Source organism: Macaca fascicularis, chromosome 5 (assembly GCF_037993035.2).
Source record: "Macaca fascicularis isolate 582-1 chromosome 5, T2T-MFA8v1.1".
NCBI lineage: Eukaryota > Metazoa > Chordata > Mammalia > Primates > Cercopithecidae > Macaca > Macaca fascicularis.
In genome coordinates, this window is record NC_088379.1 from 26,461,001 (window position 1) to 26,481,452 (window position 20,452).

Here is a 20,452-nt window from a genome sequence, read left to right on the forward strand (position 1 = left end):
ACGGATTCCTTTGTAGTTTTAAAGGTGGTTTGATTTTCGAGGTGCTGCTAGTAAAATGCCCTGGGAGGTGAACACGTTTAAGTTCTTTCCTATTCCTTTTAAGTAGTGGAGAGAGAAAATTTGCTTTCTCACTGAACTGGTATCTGAGAAGGTGAGGTTCTTAAGATGCTGAAAATAACAACCTACCTTGTACCAGATGTTAAGTGTGCTGTCCAGTCCTTGTTACAATCCTGAAACGTTGGCATTGTGAGTCCTCTTGTACACGTGGGGAAATTGAGGTGTGGGGAAGTGAAGTTACTCAGGTTTATGTAGTTGCAAGATTACATACCTGTGAAGCCTGGAAGCTGGGATCCAAATCACAGAGAAAGGAGGATCTATGACCAAAAATGGGGACAGACAAGCATTGTCCAAACCTGTCACGAGTTTGCCTGGGAACATCACTTTTCTTTTCATCTGACTTAGAATGGCATACCCCATGGACTGGGGAAAGGTATGGTTTTCACTGGATTGTGTTTCATGGGTATTAGGCGATATTTGTACCCACCTCTCATCAGGGTAACCTTTGCTGCTCCATTCAAGAAACAGGATGAATGAGCTTGTTACTCTCCTCCTCCTTTAACCTCCTCTGCTCTTACCGCAGAGACTAAGAATATGAGATTTGAATCATGAAGCTCTTCACCACTGTACTTTGGTTTCCTCATCTGTGAAATAGGAATAACAGGAGGATTAAATTTGGTAAGTCATGCACGTACTTAATGCCTAGCAAAACCAAGCGTTCAATAAATGTTAAGTGTTACTGCTCTAATGTTCTCATCCACTGGGAACAACTAGAGTGTACAACACTTGTGTATTCTGTGATTGAACTCATCTTAGCTTATGAGCCCTTCCATTGCCTCCTGCATCAGGAAACAGAATCTTGATCTACAAAGTTCAAATGGTTCAAAGCTTAGTGTCTTTTGGTTTGATATTCAGTGAGATTCAAGGCTCTACTCTTCCTTCTCTTCTTCCCCTTCAGGTCGGCATCTGGGTTAATGGGGAGAAGGTTTGCGTATGTAATTCCTTTCCTAGTGTTTCAGTCCATCCGTGGTGCTATGACAAAATACCATAAACTGAGTGTTTGTTTTTATAGCTCTGGAGGCTGGATGTCCAAGATCAAGGTGTTAGCAGATTCAGTGTCTGGGGAGCATATGCTTCTTGGTTCTTGTCTTTTTGCTGTAGACTCATATGGTAGAAGGAGCAAAGGAACTCTCTGGGGTCACTTTTCTAAGGGCACTAATCGCACTGATGAAGGCTCTGCCCTCATGAACTAACGGCCTCCCAAAGGCCCCACTTCCTACTACCATTGCTTTGGAGGTCAGGATTTTAATGTTTGCATTTTGGGGGGTCACAAGAATTCAGACCACTGCATCTGAGTTTCTACTGGGTGCTAATTTTCACATCATCACTGTGTTGGTCCCCACTGTTGCCATCGTTCAAAGATGGGTGCAATGAGAGCTGGGAACTGGCGGGGCCCTGGGAAGCATCCTACACCCCTGGCTGGCTGGCTTGATGTCAGGGCTCTCAGCTGGATCAGTGATGGAGGATGTGGTGCACATAGGCTTTCTGGTGAGGGAGCTGTCACTTCTCCCTTTGGGCTCTGCCAGCCCTCAATGCCTACCTTCTGGGCTAATGTTCAGAGTGGTGTGTCAGGACTGTGTCTCCCTAGTTTCTATACTTCCCCCTTCAGGGGTCCAGAGATACCAAGTGGCCGTCAGTGCCTCCAGAGCACAGGGAGTGGGATGGATGCCCCTCTGACAGTGAGACAGACTTCAATCCGGGTCCCTCACAGCCCACTGAGGGGGGCTAATTTGTGAGCCTCTCATTTGCAGACATCTTCAAATAAAAAGTGGATGCTAGTGTCCTCATTTTGAAATTGCCATACCTCAGGGTACATTCTCTCCCCGGCACCCCAGGAATCACGTGGTAGTTCTGCATGTATTTCTCTTCCTCTTCCTCTCTCAGTTCCACTCAACTCTTCCCCAGGTTCACCTCCACCTTCTTTCCAAGAGTGGCTGCAGAAGTGAGGTCCACTGGAATGTCTCTACAGTCAGGTCAAGGTCTGCCACCTCGTTCACCTGAAGGGGTGTGTCTGGCACCTGAGAGGGGTGCTTCTTTGAGTGTCAAGACTGAAGAATAGAGTCCTTCTCTTGTTTTTGTTAGCTTGTTACTATTTATTGAATGCTTACCATGTGCCAAGCACCGAGCTCTGTGCTTCATAAGCAACATCATGTATCCTGAGAGCTCTTTCTAGGAGGTAGTCATGGGTACTCTGCTGCTTGTACACAGAATGAAGCTTGGAAAAGTTTAACGATACAACCAGGTCAATGAGTGGTGGGCCTGGGACTCACATCCTGAGGGGTTTGGCCCAAGTGACTCAGTGAGTAACTGGGAAGCTGAATATCTCATGAGGGGGTGAATTAGATTATATGTTTACCCAGCTTCTCTTTCTCTCTCTCTCCCCTCTTCCTTCCCTCCATCAGCCTCCCACCCCCATTTCTCTCTCCCCATCCATAAGAAAGGTTCTGGTCTAAAGCCACAATTAATTGATGATTCATGGTTGCTTCCTGTCCCCATGTCTTAGTTGTGTTGTTTTTCTTCCTGGAATCTACTGTCTCTATCTAGAAAGTACCAAATCATTTTTGACTGCCCGTATTTCAAATGCCACCTCTATCACATCATCCCCCATGTCCTCCTTTGGGAGTGGATTGTTCACTCTTGTTGTGCTTCCATGAGGCGTTGTGTGTGTACACTGTTATAACACTTCAGCTGTGCTGTGGTTGCCAGACTGCTCCTCTTATGATAGTTTTTTGCCTCTAGGTTAGAACAATTCTGCAATGTATATGTATTACATATACATGGAAAATATATAATATTTTACAGTCAACATGTACATTGAATGTTACATTTCTTTGCTCTGCTTCTCCTCCCTCAAAGTTATTTACATGTTTTCTAATAGATGACATATTCAAATTAGGAAATGTGGTCAGTGCTTACCTTTGAATCTTGCTTGCTGTATTGTGAACTCAGGAGTGCATACATAGGTGAAATAATTTTTCACCTCTTTAGTCCCAGGCTCTGGACAATTTGTCTTGCATGTAACAACCTATTGAATAAATGAATAAATAAACAGAGGAATAAATGATGTACCAAAAATAACATGGTTAGAAGCGAAATTTATTTAACTTACAGCTTCACATGGTGTTCGCCATTTCTTGGAAGTTTCCTTCTACAACTCTCTAACTTGCAATTTTTATTTCAGGGAGTCAGACGAATCTTCACTAACTAAATGTTTGGCTTTTCACATACAGTGACCACTTCTTAACTATTAAACTCTGCAGGTCAGTCAGTTGAATCTTGATTTATTTATCAGTAAAAATGGGATAATAGTATTTATCTGCTTCAGAAATTTGGAAGGGTTTATAAACTGTCAAGCACTATGCCCATTTAAGATATTTTTCTTAGAATTACTCTAATCTTCACATGTTCCAGAGCTAACCTAGGTTGCTAATTTTTCATTGACGCTCTCGTTCTGGTTGCTCACACGGCAGCTTCCTCTTCTTCCTCCATCCTAGCAAATTTTTAAAAATTTATTTATTTTTTTTTAGGTATTTACCCCTCTCCACACAGCCGTATGTCTCAGCAGAAGCTGATTACAACCCTACAAGGGTAGCAAGGAGATTTTCATTTGTCTTGTGAGTAACGTGATAGGAACAGTCATGGGATCCAATTTTGGTCAATGAGATGTGAGGGGAAAGATTCTGAGAACTCATTGGAAAAGTTTCTTTGCTGGCAAAAGAGAGGTGCAAATTCTTGCTCTAAGAATTATGTTTGCTCAGGTTCCGGGAGAAAACTATAGTCAGGGGATTACAAGCCTCATTAATAGTAATAAAGAGCATGCATTCTTCAAAGATAAATGAACAACACACACATAAATAAAATAGAGAGAGTGCCATGGGGAGTGATTGCCTCTCCTCTTCCTGTGGGCATTATTATCTGGATGTGACACTTGCTTTAGTCATCATGCTGTCATTCAGAGGTCATATTGGTTCTGAGAACTCTGTAGAGCCAAGGGAAGCAACTTGGATGTCTGATAACCTTTTGAGTCACCGAATCATTCAACCCAGAGGCCTACCTGCCCTGGACTACCAGTTATGTCAGAAAATATGGCATCTTATTATTTGAGCTAGACTGAGTTAACATTTCTGTTGCCTGCAACCATCAACCTTCATTCTCACTTTTATATACCCCAATTGCTACCATCTTCCCCAATAAACAATTTACCTCTTATGTCTCTTCATAGTTTTTCTGCAATGCCAATTTTCTCCCCTAGGAAAGAATCTCTTTACTTTGTAGTGTCATTAAGTTTTCTGCATATGTCTCTCCTATTTGTCTTAGCTTAGCTCTATTGCTTAGGCAGCTCTGGGTTCTTCTAGGCATCTGTGTTCTAGAGATTCCTCAGCTCAGTAGGAGTCTTGGCAACAATGAGGCATAATCTATGGCAGGACACATATGGCTGTATAGTACCCAACATACTGTTATGTTTTGGCTCCATGTTACCTTGGTGAATATGTTCATTCCTTCATTAACTTATTAATTTACAAATATATAGTGAGAGCACCTTCAGCAGAAGATACTAGGTCAGTTTGTGGGGATACAACAAGGAACAAATGGAAAGATCATTTCGGAGTTTAGAGAGATTTTTTTCTGGCCAACCTAGGAAGAGAATGAGTTCTGAGAGAGTTTAAGAGAAGGGGAAGCATTTCATTTGCTTTTGACTAAAGAGTGAATGCTGCCTTATCAAAAGAAAAAAAAAAAGCAAGAGTCTTCTCATTATCCATACAATTAAAAATAATGGCTTAAGTGAACACTCATCGTTTTCTGGCCAAATGCTAAGCTCATTTCCTCTTTCCCAAATCTCCTGGAGAGAAGAACACCTCTCCAGTGTCAATGCTACCTTAAAATGCAGGAATTGATGACCAAGAGGAAGCAGGCACTGGTGTCTGTTATGACTTGGATAAAGGAGGTAGGAATACTGGTAAAGAGTTAGAGACTGGAATAGAGCCATCATAGTCTTCCAAAGGTCAATGCTTTGGAGGAAGCCATTCATTCTCTCTGTGTATTAGATCTTGAGAAGCATGGGATTGGATGTTGTCTAAGCTCCCTCTGAACTCCTGCCATTTGAAATTTTATCATTATGATTAATAAAGTTCAGAATCAATCAGAAGACAATGAACAAATTTAAAAAAATCACCCTAGGCTAACATAAGGAAATGATTTAGTTGATGGTTAGAGGCATTGAAAGAGAAATAGGAACTCTGGAACTTTATAAACTTTGAGAAGTTATTTTAGGTGCAAAAGTCCGGAATTTTTTGCAATGGTGGCTAAGGCTCAAACAGATTCTCAAATCACCTCTTCTTTCTAGTAGTGACAGCTCACAGATCAGTGCTTATTGGTCATTTTCTCTCTGCTGAGGAGTTTTCTCACCAGGCTTATGGGAGAGAAATGGCTACAACCAGTCCTTCACTTATGGGCCCATGGATCCTGTTGTTTGCTCTACGCTTAGTTCTTTGGGCATTTCAGGTTTCAAGCCTCTTGAGTGTGGCTACTAAGAGGCTGCTTGAGTGCCATCTCCCCATGTTCTGCACATCAAGTCATGAACACATATCCATGGACAGCATGTCCACATAATGAATCATTCCAAACTGGGACACTCTGAAGCATGCATGAGGACACTATTAATAGTTATACTGGGGAACAAGTGCAAACTGGGACTTTCTTGAGCAAACTAGACCTTATGTACACCTATCCATTGAGTACTAGCTATTTAGAAGTGAAGAGATTATATATCATAGAGACATAGGTACCTAACCAGGTCACCACTCCTAGTAAGGCACCATTGTCCCTACTTGTCAACATAGCCATCTACACTCCACCTTCCACACTCTACAAATTCCTTCAAATGTCTGATTTGCTTGCTTTGTTCGAAACAACCAATGATGGATGGCTAATTGCCTCATAAGAAGTCCCTTCAATTTGTCAATTTGCTAAAAATTAGGTAAATAAATGAATCATCCATATTTTATCACCCTATTTTATAAAAATTCATTCTAATCTTTGACATTTTCACTTTCTCCACGATTAATTCTACCATTCAAAGAAAACAAACAAATGAGAAACCCTTTAAAATTAGTGAACTAATTGTGCTGCTCATGCTACTCTGTGAAAAGGCTGTTGATAAAAAAACCATGACCTGATCTCAAACATTAAATGGTTTAGAAGTGAGACCTTCATAATCTGATTGAAGGGATCACATTGAGAATTGTTTTTATCTTAGCTTATATGCTTTCGGATGTGTCCTATCTTCCCAGCACAGAGCTTTACTCTTGGAGAATATTAAGCATGGATTTCTAGTTAATTAGTTAATACTATGGATAGCTTCAATTTTATATTTTCAACTTATTGTTTCTGGCAATGAAGGGTATTATAAATGAACTTCTGTTGTACAGTAAATAATCTGAGTATAGAGATAACCAAAAAATGTGCTTCAGTAATTGCCTCTATGCATACAAAGCTGTCTTTACCATGGAGGAAGAGGAAATTTCAGGACATTTCAAGACATGCAAGTTAGAGGAAAGGGCCATGATTATTTGGCTTGGAGGGCTTAATCTGCATATTCTGCTTGATCTAAAAATTTTAAGTGCCTTTTATACCCATAAGCTCTCTTCTTTCTAAAGAGGCTATCCCTCCCTGGTGGTAAGTTAGTTATTCATAGAAATATTGCATATAGTAATTATAGTAAAAATAGCATTCTACATTTGCATAGCAGATTATAATTTATAAAGTAGTTTTGCATACTCATCATCTCATATGACCCTCTCCACAACCATTGAAGATAGTGTTTTTGGTAGAGAATGTTATTAATTCACACAACTTGATTTTCTTTTCCTTCTGGGCAAACACAAGCTGTTTCCCAGGTTTCCTTGAAATTAGATGTGCCCATGTCCTGGTCAATGGAATGGGCAAAAGTGATAAATGCTATGCTATTTTTTTTTTGTTTTTTTGTTTTTTTGTTTTTTTTGAGACGGAGTCTCACTCTGTCACCCAGGCTGGAGTACAGTGGCATGATCTTGGTTCTGTAATCTCCGCCTCCAGAGTTCCAGTGATTATCCTGTCTCAGCCTCCTGAATTGCTGGGATTATAGGCACACACTGCCATGCCTAGCTAATTTTTTGTATTTTAGTAGAGATTGGATTTCACCATGTTGCCCTGGCTGGTCTCGAACTCCTGAGCTCAGGAATCCACCGCCTTAGCCTCCCAAAGTGCTAGCATTACAGGCATGAGCCATTGCGCCCAGCTATGCTATGCTATTTTTAAACTTAGCCCATTACAAACTCCTGCTGTTCGTCATGCTGTGATCTTCTGCCATCAGCCAGTTGGTTGCAAAGAATCCATAAGATGACTTCAATAACCCAAGGGGGGTCTAAAAACTACTGCCAGTTGGTAAAATCTGGCATGCCACCTGTTTTTGTATATACAGATTTGTTGAAGCTAGCCACACTGATTTGTTTACTATTGTCAATGGCTGCCTTTGCACCACAACAGCATAATTGAGTAGTTGTGACATATGGCCTATAAAGCCTAAAATATTTGCTAACTGGCCCTTAACAAACAGTGAAGGGGCTGACCAATATACAAGATTAAAAGAGCCTGGATCCCTGAGTCACTTCAGTCCTCCACACAGTGACTCAGGGATCCAGGCTCTTTCAATCTTGCGGATTTGAATCCTACTAGAAATATAATCGTAATTGTTATTGGACTCTGACCATTTGGGACCTACAATCTTTATCTTATTTGGAGGAATTTAGAATTGACACTGTGAGGAGATTTTGGGGGTGAGGAGTCATCGAAGGCAAGGGACATATTGAAGTAGAGCAAGCTAAACATCCATACTTAACTGTTACATCAAGAAGTGACTTTCCATTGTGTTTAACCACCGAGGTTTCGATGTGTTTGTGTCAGTCACTCTCCTACCTTTATTGACATAATTTTCTTATATTCAATTTATAGATGAGGTAATGAAGATCAGATAAATTGTTACTTATTTAAGCTTACTTCATACTAGTTAAGAAACTAGTAGTTGTAGACAATGTAGAAGCTTAATGAACCCAGGTATTTCAATTCTAATGCCAGTGTGCTTTTCAACACATCCAAGATGTCAATACTGAACTTATTATATCAAGAATATTTAAAACTATAAACTAAGCACAGTACTTAAATACTTAAAGTTTAGTCAAGAGCAATATGCCTCTCAAAGTATACAGTAGGATACAGAAAATCATATTGGAAAAAGGAATGTTGCGACATCCTCTTTTTTTTTTTTTTTTTGTATACTGATAAAATTGGGGCTTGTTGAAGTCAGTTGATTTTCAAAAATAGTGATACAGATTATGATAATCAAGTGATAAAAGGTGTTATAGAGGATTAAATGAGGTCTTCAAATTATTGTTAGTGTCTGTCTCTTGGGCTGAGTCAACAGAAAGAAAAAAATATATGAAAAAAAGAAATCTGTGAGGCAGTTACTACTGTTGTTACCAAGAGAAGTTTTTTAGTATAAGAATAAGGCTGTCAGGAAAATCACTGAGGCTTCAACTGCCTGATGTCTGAGTTTCGTCATCTTTGAGGAGGGATCTCTGGGATATTTGGTTTAGTGAACATCATGATGATTTGCAGATGTGTTGAGGCATTGTTAATGGGTACCTTCTGTTGGGTAGAATCCTACTAAAAATATAATCCTGATTGTTATTGGGCTCTGTCCATTTGGAACCTATAAACTTCCTCTTGTTTGAAGGAACTGAGAATTGATACTGTGAGGAGATTTTTGGGGTGAGGAGTTATTGAGGGCAAGGGGCATATTGAAGCGTGGAGACTTGGACTGTCAGGCTGCTGTGCAGAATGGGCAATAAAAATCAGAGACCAAATTATGCAGTAATTCCCAGAATACTAGAGGAGATGGGGCAGGAATGTATCCGCTAATTCCGCATGAAGCACTTGATGGCTTTCTCATTATACCATATTAGCATAATATGAATAAATCCTGGGACTCTCCCTAGCCCAGTCTCACTGCAGAGTCATAGTCAAAGGACTATAGTCTAACATCCTGGAATAATTAGAATGTTATAGTTTTATTTGAATTTATTGAATAATATCAAAGGAGTGCCATTTTATTCCTTTCATTCTCCTAGCTGCTTGCCACAGTGTCTACTCATTTGTCCCAGTTTTTATTTTCCTTTTTTGTCTTTTAGTTTTCTGTGAAATGTTTCTCTACCTCCATTTCTGTGGACTCCACTTTTCTTTCCCCATCCTATTTTTCTTTGATTACTCTCCAGAATGCTTCCTTTGTGGGCTTTATGAGTGTGTGTGATGGCAGGGAGGGGAGTCGTGAGGGTTAGGAAAAAGGAAGGGGCTGTATATACTTATACATTAATTATTTTTGTCCCTACTGATTTAGAAAGGCAAAAACTAAGAGAAAATATTTGGGGATAAAGTAAAAGTAGATTATAATCCCTGTTGTAAAACAACTACCTTTTGACTGAATAGTAAGCAGAAATCATTAGCTTTATTAGATCAGGGACCAATAAGCCTTGAACATCTTCACTTTGAGAAACGTGGCCTTTGCAGGGTCCATCGAAGGTTACATTAGGGTTGCCTGAGAACAGATGTTAAACAGACTGTGCTTTTTATTTCTATAAGCTAATAAGATATTATAAGGTGCATTCTAAAACATCTCTCACCCATCACTTATTCCTGACCATCCCATCGTCTTCCTCTTTTCACTCTGGCATGGAGACCTAATCTAGCCAAATGAGCTAACTGAGAAGTAACATTGATTAGAGCCAGACATTAAACAAAGTGACTATGAACAAATGGTGCTGCAGCTGCCTTGCCAGTACCTACTGTCACAAAATACTTGTGGGAAAAATGAAAATTAATACAGCCTGGAGGTGATATTCAGGAGTTTTGGCCTTGACAATCACAAAAGTATACATGAGGAAGTTGCATCCTTGGAGGTAATCCAGTTTAATTAATTGGACCTTGCACTAGTGAAGAGATCATGAAAAACTCCATCTAAATGAAATGGTACATAACCATAACAAAAGCTTCTTCTTTTTACCAGCCTGAAAGTAGCTTTGAATTTGGGAGTGTATTCTGTTGGATCACACATAAGCTTTTTTATAGGTCGAAAATGGTTGAGTATCAGGAATTTCATGTGGTGTCAGCCTAATGTGTACTTTGCCTTTGATTGAAACAGTTTGTAAGACATTTAGTAGTCATATTTAAATGCTACATTTGAAATTCCACATGGGTGGGGGAAGCACACTGGTTGAGGCTAGAGCATAGCATGGATTCAAAATCCTGTTGATGCATTTTTTTATTGTGTTATTTTGGAGAAGACATTCTACTTATCTTTGCCTCAGTTTTCTTATCTGTAAAATGGGAATTAAATGATTTTTGGCTTTGGGGGAAGGATGATTGCAATAACCGATGAGAAAAATGCCAACCTGGCACAAGTGGGCATGTGGACCTTTCCAGAAAAGTGCTTATTTAAGTTAACAGAGACTACTGCAATTTAGTCACATATAGTTATTAGCAAGAAGTGGGCATCCCCATAATCAAGCAATACCATATCATTAAATAACATTTAGGAGAGACTCTTATCTGCTGCGCGTTGTGTGAGGGGCTAAGGATGGAGGCACACAGTCCTTGCAAAGTGTCAATCACTCTGGGTTTTTTTCTTTAGCTTCAAAGAGCACTTGCTGGAATTCTTACATGTCGACGATTAATATCTAGGTACCAGGTAGCCAGAAAACATATTTTAAAAATATCAACAAATTCTGCATGATTTGATTTTAGAAAGAAGCATTGATTTCAGTGGGGAAACTTTTGTCTCTCAAGGTTATGTTTGTGAGATATTAGGCTACAACATATGGGCCCAAGGTCACGAGTTTTACTCATTTAGGCGTTCCCCAGGTGCAGCATCATGTGTGACCTTGCTCAGCTATCCAAACGAAAATGAAAGATTACCCAAAATCAGATTTGTGTAAGAAATTACTTTGCGAGTCATAGCTGATTTCTCAGGGTTTGCTTTTCTCTTTCAGCTGAACCATTTCTTTCTCTTGGTTTGAAATCCCCTAGATGGCGCTAGAGAATACTATATTTAAGTGGTTTATATAATACCCTTCAGTAAATGAGGGCAAGTAATTTTTATTTTTCTGCAAATAAACATTAATAAGAGGTTGAACAGGATGGAATGCAGTGTGAGAGGTTAGCATTTATTCATTCTTTATTTAAAAGATATAGTAAATGCTCCTTGAAAGTGAATGTAGGTAATTTAAATGTGGGTGCCTCACAATCGATCTTAGACATTTTAATTAGAATAAAATCCATTTGGTGCAGGCAAAAAGACACAGCAGATATCTTGAGGCTGATTGTTGGCTCAAATGACATTTAAATCAGAGCCTTAGAACACAGTATCAAGGTCTCATAAGAGGGAGTGGGTTTAAATGGGACCCAGAGCTCACATGGCCCAGGAAATGAGCAGGTAAGATGAGTGAAGAGGCCTGGTTGTAGCATTATGGGATGTGATGGTATATGGGGCTACTGGGCCCATGCACCAGTGAGAAACAGGGTAGGTCTGGTGTGGCCCACAGGCTTTGAAGTGGCAAGGTTTGTAGGTCTAATCCAGATAGTGTTTCAATCAGAAACTTAAGGCTAAGATAATGTGCCTTACCAAAGATCAGAGAGCAAATTTGTGATAAAGTTAGGGTTTAAATTCCATTTTCCTGACTTCACTCTCTCCTCTTTGCCATTGGATCATAATACGCCAAAGATGTCCCCAGCAATGTCTCTAGCACCTCACACTCCCCTAATCTCTTCGTTGTTCTTTCCTTATCCTCCTTTCAGAGGTTCAATGTTCTTGTAACCTCGTGCTAGCTTGTGTGCTCTAAGTTGCCAGTGGGTTGAGCGCTCCCAACTTAGGATGCTTCAATAGTAAGGCAGTTTTATTCCGTTCTAACAGGAACCTCAAGGTAGGGCAGCTCCGGGGTTTGCTAATTCAGCAGATTAATGATACTATCAGGGGGCCAGTGTTGTTCCATTTTTGTACTCTGCATCTTTTCATTCTCAGTTTTTGTTTCCATGGGTGAAAAATCGCTTTTGCAGCACTAGACATCACACGCAGACTTGACCACATCCGTCCGTGTTAGAGAGACCATTTCTTCCTTGCCCTTCTTTTATAGTGTGGGAAAATTTTTCCCAGAAACCCCCAGCAGAACTACTCTCATGTCTCATTGAGCAGAACTGAGGAATATTGCCCACTCTACTAGTGAACAGCAAGGACAACAGACTGCCCCGTGGGGAGGTGCCTCTCCACCAGCAGAGGTGTTTGGAAATGTGCAGGGATGTTCTTGGTTTACAAAGTGACTAAATGGATGTCTGGAGTATTTCGGATGAGGATATAGGAATAAGAAGTGTCCTCCAATGTTCAGGCTGTCCTTTACGATATAAAATCATTTTGTCCAAATGTCAATATGACACCTGTTGAAAAACCCTGGAGGTCAATCAGGACTTCCTACTGGGGAGGGGATGGATCGCTGAGCCATTCAGGACTGGGCAACAGTGCAAAAGGAGGTATGACATCTCAGGGCACAATCAACAGTCCCTTTCCCCTTGTTCCTGTTTGAGTCTTGTGTTACCACTTCCTGGAATCCTGCAAAAGTAGTGTAAATGCCCAAAGAAAGCCAGCCTCCCTGGTCTTTTTGTAATAGACCGCAATAAGATAAAAGAGAATATAATAATTACAAAGACGCTACTTGGATAACATGAATTAAGAAAGAGTTGTAACTCCTCTTCAACAGGCAAATAGTGCTTTTATTTGCCCACTGGGGTAAGGATGGGAGGAAGGAGATAAGTGGGAAGACAGATGGGCTCGTTTGTGGGTTTGCATTTTTGTGGGGGTTGGGGAGTTGGGAAGCCACTGGAGCTAGATATAGGCACTGCATTTCTTCCCAGTTCCCTAAGTGACATGGGAGAGAATGAACAAAGGTGAGGCAGCAGTATCATTTTATGGAAATAACTCAGTCTTTAAAGTCATAGCAACCTTGGTCACCAAATTCAGGCTTCTGGTAGACTATATGATCTTGGGACTATTACTAAAGTTCTCTGAACCACAGTTATGTCCTCGTTGAAATGTGGTTGGTAAAAAAAAAAAAAAAATTCTACCTGGTAAGTAATTGCCTTAATTACACGGGAGAGCAGCAAGTGAGTCCCTCGTCAGTGCTCAGTAAATGCCAGTTCCCATCACCTTCACTTGCAGATGACGTTGTTATTTATTTCTCACCCTTTCTCCCTACATAAGATTGCAAGGTGTTACAAATAAAAATACAGAATTCTCAGTGAAATTTGAAATTGAGATAAATAACAAATACTTTGTTGATACAAGTATTTGCCACGTAATTTGTTAGTATAAGTCTATCCCAAGTTGCGTGGAACATACTTATACCAACAAAGTATTCATTTTTTAAAAATCTGAACTTCACATTTAACTAGGTGTCCTTCATTTTGTCTTCCAATCCTATACCCACATGTTCTCTCTTCTTTAGGTTATCTGCAGCCACAGAATGAATAAGTCTAGCCTAAATTAAATACCAGTCTTTCATGCACATGTTTTGACATTTGCAGGCACTAGACACACCCACAGGCTGCACCTTCAGCTTTTTATGAACAAGCACCCTCCACGCCCAGGAAGAGACGACCTTGCCTTGGCTGAGACACGATGAGCAGGTCTCAAAACCCATCTTCGTCTTACAAACTTTGGGGTTGATCTTGCTCCAGAGTGTTTTCTTTCACAGTTGGCTGTTCCGTGTCTGCATAGATCTGCAGTAAATACTGTACTGCACTGCTGAAAAGGGAGGAAAAACATTACCATCTGCATCTACAGCTTGCAAATTACAGCTTGCAATCACCTGCTATTAAATAAAGACACTTTAACAATATTTTGGGTTTTAAATTAGCAATTTACATCACAAGACTCTGAAAATACTAGTCTTTTAATACTGCAATTTTCTTTCTTTTTAACCAGGCACCAACATGTATTGAATTTTTTAAAAGAAGCTATACAAAGTAATGTTTATTTAAACAATAGCCACCAATGGTATGAAACACACAGATGGAAATCCAATAGTTCCTTTCTCACTGGGAGGCATCATTGGGGGACCTTGATGAGGCTGCAACTCTCTAATTTACATCATGGGTGAATCTAGGCATTGACCTTTTTTTAAAAAAAAATAAATAACCGCTTGGTCACATCAGGCTGTGTGTCATCTAAGAAAGTGGTCTCAGGCCAGGAATCAGAGGCAAAGTCTTTGTTTGAAGGAGACTTGAAGCAAAAAGGCTGAAAGAGAGAGAATTCAAGCAGGAGGATTTCCCTTTGTCACTTGACATCAGGGCTGAATTGGAGGGGATTGGCATTTGTACAAAACACAGCGGATGCAAAACGAGATGGGATTTGGAAGCCTACAAAGAGAGAAAGATTAAGCAGCTTTGTGCCTCACGGACACTATGTTTATAGACAGAGGGTTATATCTGTATCCAAATATAGCGGTTTGTCTTCAAGTTCTTCTTATTGGACCTTTATTCTGTCTTTCTCTTGACATCTGAGTGAGCGAATGGGAAAACACCAGGAGCTGGCACACATTGCAAAGAGCTAAGTATAAGCTTTGCAGTGTGAATCACTGGGTTGTACATTCCTTCACACAAACAAAAAGCATTCTGGAGCATTGTAACTCTGAGCAGGCAGGCTGCTTTCCTGTGCGCCCCTGGCTCTCCCATGCCTTCAGCTGCCCTTGATGAACAGCTGGTTTTTACATCTCCTCCAGACCCAGGGCTGTTTTCACTACTAGTTTTTTTTTAATCCTAAACAAGTGGACACTCTTTTTTTTTGCTGTCCATGCCTTGCCATTTTTGTTTTTTTTTGCAACCCAAGACAGTGGCTTAAATCTTTTTTTTTTTTTTTGAGACGGAGTCTCGTTCTGTAGCCCAGGCTGGAGTGCAGTGGCCGGATCTCAGCTCACTGCAAGCTCCGCCTCCCGGGTTCACGCCATTCTCCGGGTTCACGCCATTCTCCGGCCTCAGCCTCCCGAGTAGCTGGGACTACAGGCGCTGCCACCTCGCCTGGCTATTTTTTGTATTTCTTAGTAGAGACAGGGTTTCACCGTGTTAGCCAGGATGGTCTCGATCTCCTGACCTCGTGATCCGCCCATCTCGGCCTCCCAAAGTGCTGGGATTACAGGCTTGAGCCACCGCGCCCGGCCGACAGTGGCTTAAATCTTAAACGCTTTCCTTCTCTTGGTGCACTGAATTTTGATTCCTGCACATGGCATGTGCTTAGTCAGTGTTAGATATTAACATTATTGCCAGTAGTAGTAGGAAAAGTTTAATGCTGTACCACGCCAAATTCTAATTTGAAAGGTGAAGTATCTTTGAGAAAAACACAGCTCATCCCATGAACATGCAGTGGGTGATTGGTTTCAGGTCATCCCATGAACACGCTCATCCCATGGACAACTCATCCCATGAACGCTCAGCAGGTGATTGGTCTGGAAATTTGGGTAGTTTTAGGTCCTTCCCAAGTTCCATTAATTGCGCTCTTCAGCTCCACAGGTTCAGTCCTGAGTCAAACCAAACCTACCTGTGGCAGAGTTGGTTTGTGACCATTGGTGATTTACTTGGACAAGCAGCCCATTGAATGGCTCTTAGACTTTTCCAGTCTTCTAAGGTTATGGTCACCTCTAATGCCATTTGTCACCCTATCTTATTATCTCTGCTAAGGTCTAATGTTAGTCCCTCTGTTAAGGATTAAATTGGTTTCAATCTAATCTTCTAAATAGAATTTAGATGATTTGGGGCCCAGCTCAACTATTTCTTGGTCAGAGGGCTTTGTTCAGTTTCTTTTATTAGGTGTTATTTATAGTACCGTTTGCTGATAGAATCAGGGAATAATGGATAGATTTTTATTTCATGTTGATTACATACACATTCTTTTTAAAGGCTTTTAAAAACTAAATGTACAACTTATCACCAATGCATAACACTGGCGTCATTCTCATTTGCTTGAATGGAACCTGCAAAGAATGAAATGTTTCCTTCAGAAGTACACACAGGCTTAGGTGACAGAAAAGTCCTTGAATGGCTATTGTTAGAATTTCTGGATTCATGGCCTGTCTTATGTCTTTTAATGAATATTGTAAATGTGGTTAGAAAACATTTCAATACAATCATTATCTGAAATAAAAAATATCAGCATTTTTTGATTTTATACTTTGAGTTTGTCCCTAGCGGTGCATGCTATTTTATTTTTAATTTTTGTTTTTGAGACAGAGTCTCATTCACTTTGTTGCCCAGGCTGGAGTGCAATGGCGACATCTCGGCTCACTGCAACCTCTGCCTCCTGGATTCAAGCAATTCTTGTGGCTCAGCCTCCTGAGTAGCTGCGATTACAGGCATCTGCCACTACACCCTGCTACTTTCTTGTATTGTTAGTAGAGATGAGGGTTTTACCATATTGGCCAGGCTGGCCTCGAACTCCTGACCTCGGGTGATCCAGCTGCCTCGGCCTCCCAAAGTGCTGGGATTACAGGCATGAACCACTGTGCCCAGTTGCATGCATTTAAACAATATGTGTTGGTCACAGATCCTGAGATATGAAAGAAAGAATACAATTGATCCTCACATTTTCCCAGCTATCTGAACAGAGGTTGCAGTAAAGATGAAGTAAGATAGTTGTGAAAGTCCTTTGCAAACTACGGATTGCTATTTTTTATTTAAGGGATTAGAATTACATAGTGAAAGTCTTTCCCGGCATTGATGTCAGGGCCTGAGACCAACCCCTAATTCTGGGCGTAATTTGTGCGTATGTGCACATGTGCGTGTAAAAATCAGGTTTCTTTTAAATGCTCTCATTGAATTTCCCTCCTAAATAATGTTTTCTAAAGTGTCTGATACATTTTCTTTTCAATTATGAGACTGCTAATTTCCATTTCCATGAGATAGTCTTGAACCATTTTGAGAAAGAGGGAGAGAAACAGAGAGAGAGAGCAATCTAGTGAGAGAGCAATTTGCTAACCTTTATTAAGACTTCAAAAACATTTGTATGTACACTTTCTTAATACTCATTAGCTCGCTGCTCCTGACATTTTACAAATCCTTGGATACTTGTTATCATCCTTCACATCCCTTTTTATGATCTCTCAGCTGGAGAGGGATGGTTTACCTGTTTAAACTACCTTTGAGCCTTTAGCTAATTAAGTAAACATAATTTGATGTAATGGGTTTTGCCATTGAGTTTACATTTTAAAGCATCTCTCACAATGTATCCATCCACTCAGGTTTTACATAATGAGTTTGGCATTACAGGGCTGTAGCTGAGAAAAGCACATTTAAGAGCCATGGTGAAAGGGAAGACGCAAAACATTGCATACCCAATCCTTAGTTTTACTAATGTGGTAAACCTCTTTAGCCCATCTATCTCTTTGAAGAATTGCTAGCAGGGAGCCAAACTGATTGGTTTCCCTTTCACCTTTTAAAAATCTAATGCATCTGCTTTTGGGACTGGTAATAATCACAGAACAATAAAATTTCAACTTGGAAGGCATTTTAAATGTCATAAAAATCCAATCATTTATCTCATGCTTGGATCCCTTGTACAATTCCACCCCCGCACCCCCACCGCCCCCCGCTGCCCCCTGCCGCCCCGCTGGTGGTTGGCTAGTCTTCCCTTGAATTCCTTCAGCCATGGGGCACTCACTACCTCTTAAGAGAGTTCATTCCATTTTCATACAGTACTAGTGGTCAGAAAATTATTTGTTAATCTGAGAAGAAATTCTTCTATTGACTTGTTCAGTTTTCAGTAGATAGACAACAACATGTGCAATTTTTCTTTCTTGTTTTTGGATATATTTGAAGAAAACAGTCCTGTCCTCTGCCTGTTTCTTTCTTCATGCCAAATATTTGTGATGATGCAAGTCTTTATGTGATGTGATTTTGAGTCTAGCCATTCTGTGTGCCACAGCTCTGAACATGTAGTTGGCTGAGAAGAATATGAATGACCATATTAGCCATTTCATATGTTCTAGGTGTATTAGAAGCATCATCTTTAATATCCACAGTAATCTGAGTTAAGTAATATCACCCTCATTTTCTAGATAAGGAAACCAGGGTAAAGGCAAGTTGGGGGTCTTCGTTAAGTTTCCATATCTAGTAGGTGGTAGAGCCAAATCTCAACTGATGTCTTTTCTGATTCCAAAGTGCATGTTCTTAACCCTACATCATAATTTCCTTCATGAGATATAATAACAAGCTTCTCACACACCCCACAAACTAATCTGAGTGCTCTAGGTCTGGTGTGAGCAATTCAGAGTGGAGAAATGTTGTCACTTATCTTGTCCTAGAAGTGATGCCAAACCGCCGAACTGATAAGGATATGGCCAGTCAGAGAAAGAAGGAGGGGAAACAAAGGAGAGAGCTGATTAACAGCATGGCCCAGGAGTCACAGAATAATTAAAAATGGTGTGTTAGGCAGGTGGGGAGGCAAGGGCTACATATGTCATGGCTGAGGTGGAAAGTTGGCAGGTAAAAAACACAGAGGCATGGATGCTGTTGCATAAACCCCAAGTGTAGGGTCTGATCAGAAATCTAGCTCTGAAAAACTCACTCTCTGGCAGCATTTTCAGAGCCTGCTGTGGCGCAGTGTATGCCTGCCCATTGCCTTTTTTTTTTTTTTTTTTTTTTGAGATGGAGTCTCGCTCTGTTGCCCAGGTTGGAGTGCAGTGGCGTGATCTCAGCTCACTGCAACCTCCACGTCCTGGATTCAAGCAATTCTCCTGTCTCAGCCTTCTGAGTAGCTGGGATTACAGGCACCTGCTACTATGCTCAGCTAATTTTTGTATTTTTAGTAGAGACGACAGGGTTTCACCATATTGGTCAGGCTGGCCTTTGGGATGAAGACAATGAAGTCTGGGGGTGCCACCATCAGCACTCAATGTTGCCGGCCTGTCAGTATGCTGGTCTCCTTGCCATTAGGCTTTTATTTCAATTGACTTTGGGGAGATGGTGTGGCTTTAAAGAAACAGTCATTGAAACTATGCATATTCTGGGTGTACCTGTATCTCTGTTTGGAAGGATATAATTTTCCTGGGAAAATACAGACCTGAAAGTGGAAAAGAAAAATCTTAATATTCATAAATATCCTTAGCAAACCAATGAAATTAATTAGAGATGAAAGAGAAAAGGAAAGTCCTAGTGTTTTTTGTTTATTTCTTAGTAGACTTAGTGGACTGCCAAGTTAGAGGATCTTATTGCCAAAGAAACTTAAAGGACTGTTGAGTTAAATCCTGTTTGTACGGGAAACAGGTGCAGAGAGGAGAAAGTTCTTGCCCAGAACATTACATCCGGGCAGGGACTGAGAAGAGTGTTTGATCTAGGCTTTCCAATGACAAGACCAGGACTTATATTCCCTTACATTTAATATTTCTTTGATGAAGCAAGCATTAAGTTTTCCATTGAAATGCACTGACACAATGAACAGAGTTACAAGATACACTGGAAGCTTGCTGTGTAACATGATGCAAATTCAGTGACTGATCCATCCTTCTTTGGGATGTTAGCTGAAATTTCCAGGGGGCACCTGTTACAACATCATTTCAACTAGCATTGTGATTTCCTGTAAGATAAGTATGTGTTGCTTTAAATCACTGAGTTTGTGGTTATTTGTCACAGAGATAAAAGAAAAAAAGGAAAGTCCTCATGGTTTTTTCTTATTAGACATAAGTGCACTGCCAAGTTAGAGGATATTGTTGCCAAAGAAACTTAGGAACGTAAGACTTTTTTCTTGAGACAAGGTCTTGCTGTGTTACCCAGACTGGAGTGCAGTAGTGCAATCATGGCTCACTGAAGCCTTGAACTCTTAGGTCCAAGCCATCCTCCTGCCTCAACCTCCTAAGTAGCTGATACTTCAGGCACGTGTCACCACACCTGGCTAACATTTTCTATTTTTGTATAGACAGGAGTCATGCTATGTTGCCCAGGCTGGTCTTGGACTCCTAGGCTCAAGTGACCCTCCTGGCTCGGCTTCTCAAAGTGTTGGGATTACGGATGTGAGCCACTGTGCCTGTCTATCATAAGATTGTTGATGGTGATCCTGGTTTCAGTCAATGTTTCTCAAAGTGTGGTTGGTAAAACACTAGAACCAGAATCACGGAGTGGGGAAGATACATTCATTAAAAATGCAGATTCTTAGGCTTCCCCACAGACAACCAATATTAGGTTTTCGGGGAGTGGAGCCTTCAAACTGATACCTGAT